The 10,329-nt window shown below is 34.3% G+C and overlaps 1 protein-coding gene across 3 annotated transcripts in view; it reads left to right on the plus strand.

The window, feature by feature from the left end:
- LOC142336519 (uncharacterized) overlaps positions 1–10,329 on the plus strand; it is a 97,578-nt gene that overhangs the window by 28,641 nt on the left and 58,608 nt on the right. Inside the window, exon 2 of one of the 3 annotated variants that reach the window (XM_075385424.1) lies at positions 8,316–8,445. The exons of the other annotated variants lie outside the window; for them this stretch is intronic. The gene's annotated coding sequence lies outside the window, so the exon portion shown is untranslated. The remainder of the gene's footprint in view (positions 1–8,315; positions 8,446–10,329) is intronic. 3 annotated transcript variants of the gene reach the window in all.

The following is a 10,329-nucleotide window of genomic DNA, read 5'->3' on the forward strand; positions in this document are numbered from 1 at the left end:
ACAGGCAGTTTTGTGGCAAGTATAAATCGACAGACATTATGACTGAATAAACTGATCTCACCAAGTTTATTAACACCGTCGCAAAAAATGTTTAAAAAGTTTTACTGACAAAAAATTTGCTTGCCGATCAAAGTTAATAAGCACTACAATGGTGTTCATATTTTTTTAAACTTAAGAATGTCAAGATATTGAAAAAATTGTTGAACAACACTTCTACACCTGTTCTTGATGGCATAAAATAAAAGTTGTTTAAAATGTCTCTTTCTATCTCTCTTTCTCTTTCTCTCTCTCTCTCTCTCTCTCTCTCTCTCTCTCTCTCTCTGTTGTTGTTGATTCCTTCACGCGAATCTTCAGAAAAGGTGTTGAAAAAAGAGTCTTTGCAAAAATTTTATACGAGCAAGAGTGGTATCAATTTAAAAATTAGGTGATCAATGAGAACCAAGTACAAAACGACGCACCATTGTTCTCCGTTCTAATTTGAAATATTTCAAAAAGACTGGTCTCTAAACGCATCTTGTCTTTTGGCGAAAAGTTTAAAAGTTAATGGGTGGCCAAATTCGGTTTGAGATCCGACACATCCTGTATTCAAGCAATTACATGGTTTATTAAATTTTTGAAAAAGCTAAGGAGAAAAACTCTCAGGTTTGCTTGGTTTATTCGAAAAAAAAGCATCTGAGACCTTAAAACAAATATTTACTTTCTTAAAAATGGAGTGGCTAGGATCTCTGGATCTAATTTTGGAACTTATGAAAAATTACCTGAGTGATTGTACACATTTTGTAAAAAAAAAGAGAATATCAGTTGATGAGGCGTACTGCAGGGCTCGGTGCTAGGTCCAATATTGTTCTTCTTCTGTATAATTGCTCTTCTCAACCAAATTTGCGAAACCAAGAATTTGCATAACAGTTCACTCAAAAATGGCATCGGTAAGGCTGCTAATTGTTCTTCTGAGAGTGGGTTAACAATAAAGAACAAAAAATGTTTTACCATGGTCTTCCGCCGATCAATTTCTGCTTATTGCTCACTGCTAGGAGGTTGATAAATACAAAAATGTCTTAGCAAATACTTAAGTATTCTGATCGATAACAAGCTGACATTTTCTGAGCACGATACTGCTGGTAGAAACAAATGCTTTAGGAGCAGCTTTAATATAAGATATACTAATCTACGGTTATACAACGAAAACTTTGCTAGAAGAAATTTTAATATTACAGCGGAGAATTATAAGGTCTATTTCCACAGCAAAAATTGAGTGGATAACAACAATCGTTCATGAAAACCAGATTAATACAATTTCTGACCTTTTTTTCTGCAAATTCTGTTCTACGAATTGTTCCATTATTTCCGCAGAGATTTAAATAAAAAATACTAAAATTAATTCAAGATCAAATAAAGAACCTTCGCAGCAAACAAAACCCATTATGTCTAAACAAAACCCAACGTCGCAAAAGAATTTTGAAATTCCCAATTTCAAGAGGGTTAAACATGGCCCACAATTTTGGAAAAGATGCCAACCTAAAACCAGATAATCCTTAAGAAATTATTGTTTTGCAGGATCAAATATATTTTTAAATATACACTATATATTTTAAAATGAAACTCATCGCGATCTATTCTTCATGTAGACCACCAACTTATGCATTCGCCCTGTTCTTTTGGTGAGATTCTTTCGGCTATTTAGTGAGATGAAATTCTCGTAAACAACATTAAAGATTAACCATTTTTAAGTCATTGAACTTTTATTCTACATTTGGTGTTGATTGGTAGTAAATAAATCACTCTAATTTAACAAAGCAAGTCAAATTGTCTAATTTTTCAAGCATTGTTATTTTTTTCAACTACTTCTTTTTCGCACACATTTTTCTATTAACCGGTGTTTTCACTGCGGAAATTTTTTTCTGATAATTCTTCTGACGTTAGATTATCTAAACAATCTCATTATAATCTTTGGGTTCTTTGTAATTTATCATTGATATTTTTTTCCAAGAATATATGTTTTAGGTATCAAGCAACAAAAGCCTTATTCACATATGGTGTTGCTTTTTGACGTACATGGTGAACTCAAACTCGATTGTTGCTGTAATAATATAAAATTAGAAGAACTATAGAATACGAATTGGAAGCATTGTTGAGGCATTATCCATATACAGGTTTTGCAGTCGATTACGAGAGAATAAGTTTGAGAAGAATAAGTACGAATTGAGATCTAGTGTGGAAGATTCTATGGAAGACATATGAAGCAACGATTACGTGATGAATTGTTAGTTATAATATCCAAAGTTGACAATCGCTGTTGTATTTGTTTTTTTTTGCAAAAATAGATTTTTTTCTTAATGATGATGATGGAACGTCACCATATAATTTGACTGATTTCTTAGTTATACAAAAACAAAGAAATTTGTCCTGAAATCTAATAAAGTTGTTTTCAAAGCAAAATTTAAAGGTGATAATAGAAGCTAATGGAAAATTAGAAAATTTCCTAATTAGGCTCTTTAAGCGTTTCTCGAAGACTTTATTTTAAAACACAATGTGAGCCTAATGCTATCAAAGCTTAAATTTAACATCATCTTTTATAATTATAAATGTCTTGTTATGCATTATGTTTGTTCTTTAGCAATCTTTGTATCAACTTGTTTACAGTGAATTGAATACTCCAAATTGTAGTGAAATTTGGATTTTAGGACAATTTAGGGAGCATTCTGATTAAAAAAAATTGAGTTCATGCCACAATCGCAAGTTTTAGATTTAAATTAATGTTAATGCTTTTGCTAAATACAAAAAACTTTTCCGTCAACTCAAGGGCTGATCGATGGTTTGATTCTAACTGGTTTCCAATATTAGTTTAATATCTTTGCTAATAACACCATAATGTTGGATTGTTGTTCCGATCCACTTTAGTGAGGGGTGGGGGGGGGGGGGGAGGAAATATATACTCAAATGGATTTTTTTGTTCTGTCAATTTTGGCCGATCGATATAATGATCGTAGAGAGCTGTGAGTGTTATCATTAAACAGCCCGCCTGGAGTAGAATATGGAATCAAAAAGATTTTTTTGATTTTCTTGTTTTACAATGGGTTATCGAGATTTAAAGTTTTGTGAATAAAAGATATTCCGTTGCTTTTATTCACATTTTGCGTATTTTTGAACAGATTTTCGTCAATTTTGGTAAAGTATGTTAAATTTATTAACAGTAATGGTATTGATTTTATTTTTAAAGATAAAGAAGGGTTGCCGAATTTTTCGATACGAGTTTTTCGGTTAGAATTTATTCCATATTTCTCAAAATTCAGACTTTTTTCATCAAAAATGGGACCGAATATGTTTTTTTAGCCCACTTTCTTTAAGTTTCAAGTTACTAGAAATTGACACCCTAAAATTGCTGTAATATTCATCGTAGGCTCACAAAATTAGTTAATTGAACTTCCACTGGCTTTAGGAGTCTTCTGGAATTATAATTTTCCGTTTTTTTGCAAATTTAAACTCGATAATTATATAAAATAAATTATTTATTTTTGAATTATTGATATACTGAAAAGTTTTGTTTAAAAATTGATCTATTCAGCAATCTTTTGAAAAATCGTTTGAACAACGTGCAGTATTATCATGGATGATTTTATTCTCACAAAGGATCCGTACGGTAAAAAAAATTTTTAGATTTTAAGTGGGCGCGGCCTTTTTTTTAAAAACGTTTCCGTGTTTAAGGATTTCATGTAAATTATTGACAAAATTTTGAAATCAGCGCTCATCATTGACAGATAAAATTTACCAAAAATGAGATCCAACAAACATATATCTTGGTCTCAGAGTAAAGCTCATGTTATTTGTGGCTCTGACTAATTGTTTTAGTAAAATTTTATGGACTTCTTATTTTCTGCTTTCTTTTGCTATACTTTTCGTAATTCAATTTCTCCCAATCAAAGACTCAATTGGTTTTTTTTGAGGTATAAGTGAGACTAGATGATGCTTTTGATTGTTATCTAATGTCTCTTATGAATTTGAACATATTTGTTTAAAGAAAGTGTTGGTGGTTTTTTGAACTTTAACCCTATTTTAACCTATTTCTCTAAACTTTTGGCTAGTCTTGGTGAAACTAGATAGAAATTTTTTTTTGTTTTTTTTTTAAATTATTGTCTGTAACGGTTTTTTGTTTAACTATCGACTTCTCGGTTTTGGTACCACGAGTTTTTACATTATTCTTTTCGTTTGAGCATAAATGCACATTTTATAGGTTCATTTTGTTTCTTTATCAAGTCACCACTTTATTGACAAGTTCAATTGAAAAAAAGCAAAATGAAAAATATTGCACAGCGTTGAAAAAGGCGTATTTGAAAGATTTTAAGTAAGTGTTTTTGTTGAATAGTTTATAATTTTCGGCTGAGACGTAGACCGCTAGCAAAACTTAGTGATTTTTTAAATGTTTGTTTTTCGTTGATTTTTTTGTTGTCCTACGCAAAGTTCCTGATAATGATCTGTCTCACTTGCACCTCATAGACGTATAACTGAACCTATTTAAACATTTCAGTCTATAGCTATTTGTCTTAATGACTTTCAATTGAATTTTTTTGAAAAAAATTTTCAACTGTTTCCTTTTTGTTCTCATTTTCGTCAAAATGTAACTCAGTGCCACTGAGGAGGCGTCGCAAATACTTTGTGGATTCAAACAATTTTTTTCTTTGTTTGTTATAAGTTTTGACTGATGGTTGCGAACATTTAATTTCATGAAAATTTTAAAGATAGATATACTGTCCAATATTTGAGCTTCTTTGTTGTCATTTGTCCGTAGTCCTTTTATAAGGAAGACCCGTTGACGTTCAGATGAGAAATTACAGTTCGTTGATTTAATAACTGTTAAATATTGTGCCTTGAACACTGTGGTGTCGTTCAATTGTTTGTGAAGCTTTGGCTTCTGCATATATTTGTGGTTAATTTGTAGTCTCGTGACTTAGTCTCATTGATAAAAGGCCCAATTGGCTTGCTCAGGTGGTTCAATTGAATTCATCGCTTGTTTTGGAATCCTATGTCAGTTATCATTTTTGCAGACATTTATCTTCAAAATTAAACTGAAATTTTGAGCACCGCAATTTTTAATTTTTTTCAGTCAAACTGTAGCTTAGTCTCTGTAAAGGCAGGTAAAAACCCATTTCAGTTAGCTATAGTTTAATATTTACATTAGTTTTATTTTCAAGTTTTCGTTTTATGGCTTGGCTACTACGAGTTTTCAGAATATATTTGAGAGTCTTATGTATTTGTGCATTTTGTTTTCTTTCTAAACGTTTTCTTTTAAACGTTTTCTTGTAAACGTTTTTGTTTTCCTACTAAATTATGCCATTACAATAAGTCCCATTGATTTTGAATTATTGCTTAATTTAACGTTTCTAATACTCTTAGTGGCAAGTTTACAGTTTTGAACGCTTTTCTGCAATTTTTGCGCAAATTTGATTTGAACTTTTTAATTTTCCAGGTGTTTGACCTTCTTTTTGTAATCTTTTGAAGAACACTGGACAATGACAGGTCGCAATTGCTTCCTATGCAGATAAAAATGAACTTTTTAGTGATTTCACTTAGTATATAAGATATTAGTCACTTTGAAAATAATTGTTTTCAGAAATGGAAACGTTATTTGAACTTCGCTCCTTCTTGCTCTTTTTTGAAGACTTGTTACCAATTTGACTGAGGACAAGTCCCATATCTTTGGGTAAATTATTTTGCCTAGATTTTATCTATTGCAAGTTTGATATCATTTTTTTTTATTATAGACATCGAGTTTTGGTCGTAATTTATGTTTGCTATTTGGTTTTTCTGATTGTCTTTTCTAGTAGTAATTTTAAAAACAAGTTTCATCGGCCCTCTGACGTGTCATTTTTTAAATTCCATTAGTGATTCATTGAACAATATATATGTTTTTGAAATATTTCTATCTCTTCATTGTTTGGTGGCCAACTAACTCATGAATGTGTATAAGCGGGGTTGGAACGTTATGTGCGTACGCACATTACCGAGCCTCCTTGCATTAAAATTTTATGTATAGTTTAAGCATTGTGAGAAACTAAGATTGAACGGCCAACGCTTGTGAGCCTCATAAATTTACAAAAATTATCCTTCTGCAAAATACTGAAAAATAAAAATTCTGCCAGTTTAGTATCGCCAGCCCATACTTGTTATAATAGTTGAATGAACTATTTCAAAAAATTGGGAAAGACAAACATGATACAAACCAACGTTTTAATAAAATTTAAACCATCCACCAAAGTTTCAAACAATTCACGCACTGGCGTAATTCAAAAATGACCAATTTTTTAAAAAAGAAAACAGAATTAGATGAATTCAGAAACGGTTCCGTGTAGAGTTTTGTTCACAGTAGACACAACGATGTTATTTAACATATCAGTCCTAGATGAACCGGAAATAAAATATTCGATCCGTTACTGTCTTTTATTAAGCATCTCTCGTACCTACTATAAAGTTTTTTCCATAGTTTTTTCAAAAATAAAATGGTTTCTGCTCGTTTTATTTGGCTTAGAAACGTTGGTAACGATGTCAACATTAGTGACAGTAATAGTTTTTGCAGGTGCGTAAAAATTAGACCACAAGAAAAATTTTGATACAAATGCAAAAACAAATTGGAGAAAGACCAAACTCTTTGAAAGTTTGTTTGAAACCCTTTTTCGGCTTTTTTAATTTTAGAAATTATGATTTTTAATTTTTAAATATTGAGCACAACCGATCACCTATTCATGCCGAACAATGAAGGAAAGCCTCCATTTTGTTCATTATCTTTAAATTTAATGTTTTTGCAAATGGAGATTTTACGTGAAAATGAAAGACCTTAATATTTGTCTTGTTTTTCTCGAAATCAATTTACATGGAAATGATGAAAAAAGGTGCTTTCGTTAAAAAAAGTTTTTTTTTGGGATTTTAAACCAAAATTTTAATTTTTTGAATTTAAATTGAAATAAGATCTGTGATAGCCTTGAGCATATATTTGGTAAACTACCTTTGAATGATTATAAAGACTAATTATTTTCAGAATTATAATATTTTTATATCTGCTATTCCAATACGTTGACTCTTTTTTGCTATAATTTACTAGTAACTAAATCCCTTTAAAATAAATGAAAATACGGTGGAAATTTGTTATTTTTCAAATTGAAATGCTCTGTTTTGGATGTTTGTACCCGCCCTATCTGTCATAGCATTTCAGAGCTGAGCCATGATAAAAACATGCTGGATTTTTGCGCTGAGCCTGAATCTGTTCATGTCATATTTTTTATTTACATTCTGGCTGTAAAACTTAAAATAACTCATCCGTCTGAGCAGTCTGCACTTAATTTCTGCCTTTCATCTGAGCATAGCAAATTACCGCATGCTTTCAATCTGAGCAGCTATAATTACCGCATGTCCTCTATATGCGCAGCTATAACTGCCGCATGTCCTCTATCTGAGCAGTTTGTTTACACGCCGCAATTATCTCTCTCTCTCTCTCTCTCTCTCTCTCTCTCTTAAAACGCGAGGTGAAATTAAAGTTAAGATGAAAGCCAAATTGAAAATTGAAATGCATGCTCAATAAATTCATGAACTAATTTATAAATGGTATTTAATTTAGTTCAAGTTCAGTTTAAGTTCGCAGTTTGTTGTCAATTTCACTTTTTTTTGCTACGATCTCACTCCCTCCGGCAGTTATAATCCACTCCTTCCGGCTGTCACCCTCCGCAAGTTATAATCCGCTTCCTCCGGCTGTCGCCCTCCGGAAAATTTAATCCGCGCAATCCGGCTGTCGCCCTCCAGAAGTTATAATCCGCGCCCTCCGGCTTTCACCTTGTCACTAATTCTGACTCGCACATCAAACTCCGCCTCCGCCTCCGACCTCCGCCTCTGCGACCTCCGCCTCCGACCTCCGCCTCCGAGACCTCCGACCTCCGCCACTGACCTCCACCAACCTCCGCCACCCAACGCCACCGACCTCCATCTCCTCGACCTCCGACCTCCGCCTCCGACTTCCGCCGACCTCCGCCACTGACCTCCACCGACCTCCGCCACCGAACTCCGCCACCGAATTCCGCCACCGACCTCCGCCTCCGACCTCCACCGACCTCCGCCACCGACCTCGACCGACCTCCGCTACCGACCTCCGCCACCGAACTCCGCCACCGACCTCCAACCTCTGCCTCCGACTCCACCGCAAACATGTAAATGCAGCAATATATGGTATAGTTGGACCTAGAATAGCTTTTGAGAGTATCGCCATTTTAAAAATTTTAAGCATGATGTCAGTCATTCGAAATTTTCAAAACTTGCTATGTTCTTTGTATGTACAGTCTGATGATGTGAAACGTTCTGTGCAGTGTTGACCAATAATGTAAATGAGGCTGCGAAGAAGGACAGAGTGGGATGTTTCTTAATCGACTCTGGGCAGACTGAAACTCACTGAAACTCACTGTGAGCAAGGTCCGGGTAAATACATGATTGATAATTTTGTGAGGTTTATGATTGGGTTTGTTATCCAACACGCTATGACAGAGTTGATCATTCTAGTTGTGAAACAGAGTAAGATTCAAACTCTATTTTGGAGTAGCTACCATGTGTTCAGCTGTTAAATTTTTATCAATTTTTGGAAAACGTTAATCGAGCAAATAAAAAACGAGCAGAGGATAAAAATGTGATCAGAAGAAAAGATGTTTCCCCCGAACTTTCGGCCACTTGTTGGCTTATAACAAAAACATTCTATTTAAATGGAAACTTTGTCGCGTTTGTGCAAGTGAGAAAACGAACTGGAGTATAAATCAGACCAGTCAGCTGCGGCCTCATATCCCTTCATCGAGAAAAGCCCAAATGGTCCCGATTAGTCAGATTGATCAATTATAAACCACCTAGAATCATTCCCAAAGATTAACAAATTTGCACGAGCATGTTTTCCTGAAGTTGTAGCAAATTATCATCTTGTGCTCTCAATAATGAACTTTCATGTTTTCAACGATAAAGGTTTGCACGAGACAGTTGAATGAACTCAAGGGATCAGGGAACAGGAAATGTTTAATGTCAAAAAAACTCAGGGGCCTCATTTCTTCAATAAAATTTGAAACCAACAATTACCACGTCCCCTAAGAATGTCATACGAACAGTAATTTTCGTCATGTCAAATTTCTGTTCGGATCTAAAATCAAAGCTTATGAAAAATTGCTGTCGTAGCAGAGCTTTAGTAGTTATCAAAAATATTGAACTGAATCTGATGTACTCAAAATAGATCTCATTGGGACACCGTCAACCCGGATGGATTTCAGTTTGATCCAAAAGAAAGCCATTTTGTTTTCCTGCAAAAATCGTGTATCGTTTTTCCTTTTTTCTAGCTTCGACTATTTTCTGGTTTCGAATTACTCTAGTGTACCCTAATTAATGGTTAAGTGACTCTGCTTGAAGTCACTGAGATCTTCTGGCGTTTACCGAGAACCGAGAATCGATTCGAGATATTAAGTCAGAATTTCGAAGTGACTTTTGCAGAGTCTTTTAACCATGCTTAAAACACGAAACGCGCACGTTTTAAAATGACGAAAGTCAACGGAATTCAACTTCTGGCTAAGTAACAACTTCTGGCATTTTGACTTCTGGCACTGCAGACTTTCGGCATTTTAAAATGTGCACGTGAGTGTTTTAACTTTCTAGAACTATTTTTCAGTGTTGTGTTTTTGTTCACATCTCACTTTGAGTTATGGCTAAATAGGAGCTATATATGTGAGACTGTGCCTCTAATTGTTCTCTGTTCCCTTTGACACTTTTCCCCTCTGCTTCATTAAATTTTACAACCTCACCTTATAACCCCAACAGACCCCTGCCACCATTATAACTAACACACACACTACCCCACATTCACGCACTAGGCATACACTGCATACGCGTGCGTACGTCTTTACTCTGCCAGCCATCAATTTCATTCACACCAGTTACCCCCCCCCCTCATCCATTCCCTCGCTTAAATAACACAAATATACATGACAATAATTTGAACCCCCCCCCCCCCAAAAAAAAAACATCAAATACATATACAGACAAAAGGTAGCTCGCAATCAGAGTACATAACATAACTTAGCGCACAATTTCTGCTTCGTCTTCGCCATTCTACTCTAATTTTTTCTCTTGTTTTTTGTTCGTACTCATATCGTTCGCAATTTCGGAGATGAAATTTTTCACACACTTGCAAACACTAAAATTTAACATACACACAGAAAGACACACACCATGCACTGCTACTATACTAGTCTTTTTTCCTCTTTCACTGAGGGATAATGAGGAGGAAGTGAACAAACTGTGTATGTCATTCCATGACCGAAATAGCCG

This window comes from Convolutriloba macropyga, chromosome 3, assembly GCF_964194025.1.
Source record: "Convolutriloba macropyga chromosome 3, txConMacr16.3, whole genome shotgun sequence".
Classification (NCBI taxonomy): Eukaryota; Metazoa; Xenacoelomorpha; order Acoela; family Convolutidae; genus Convolutriloba; species Convolutriloba macropyga.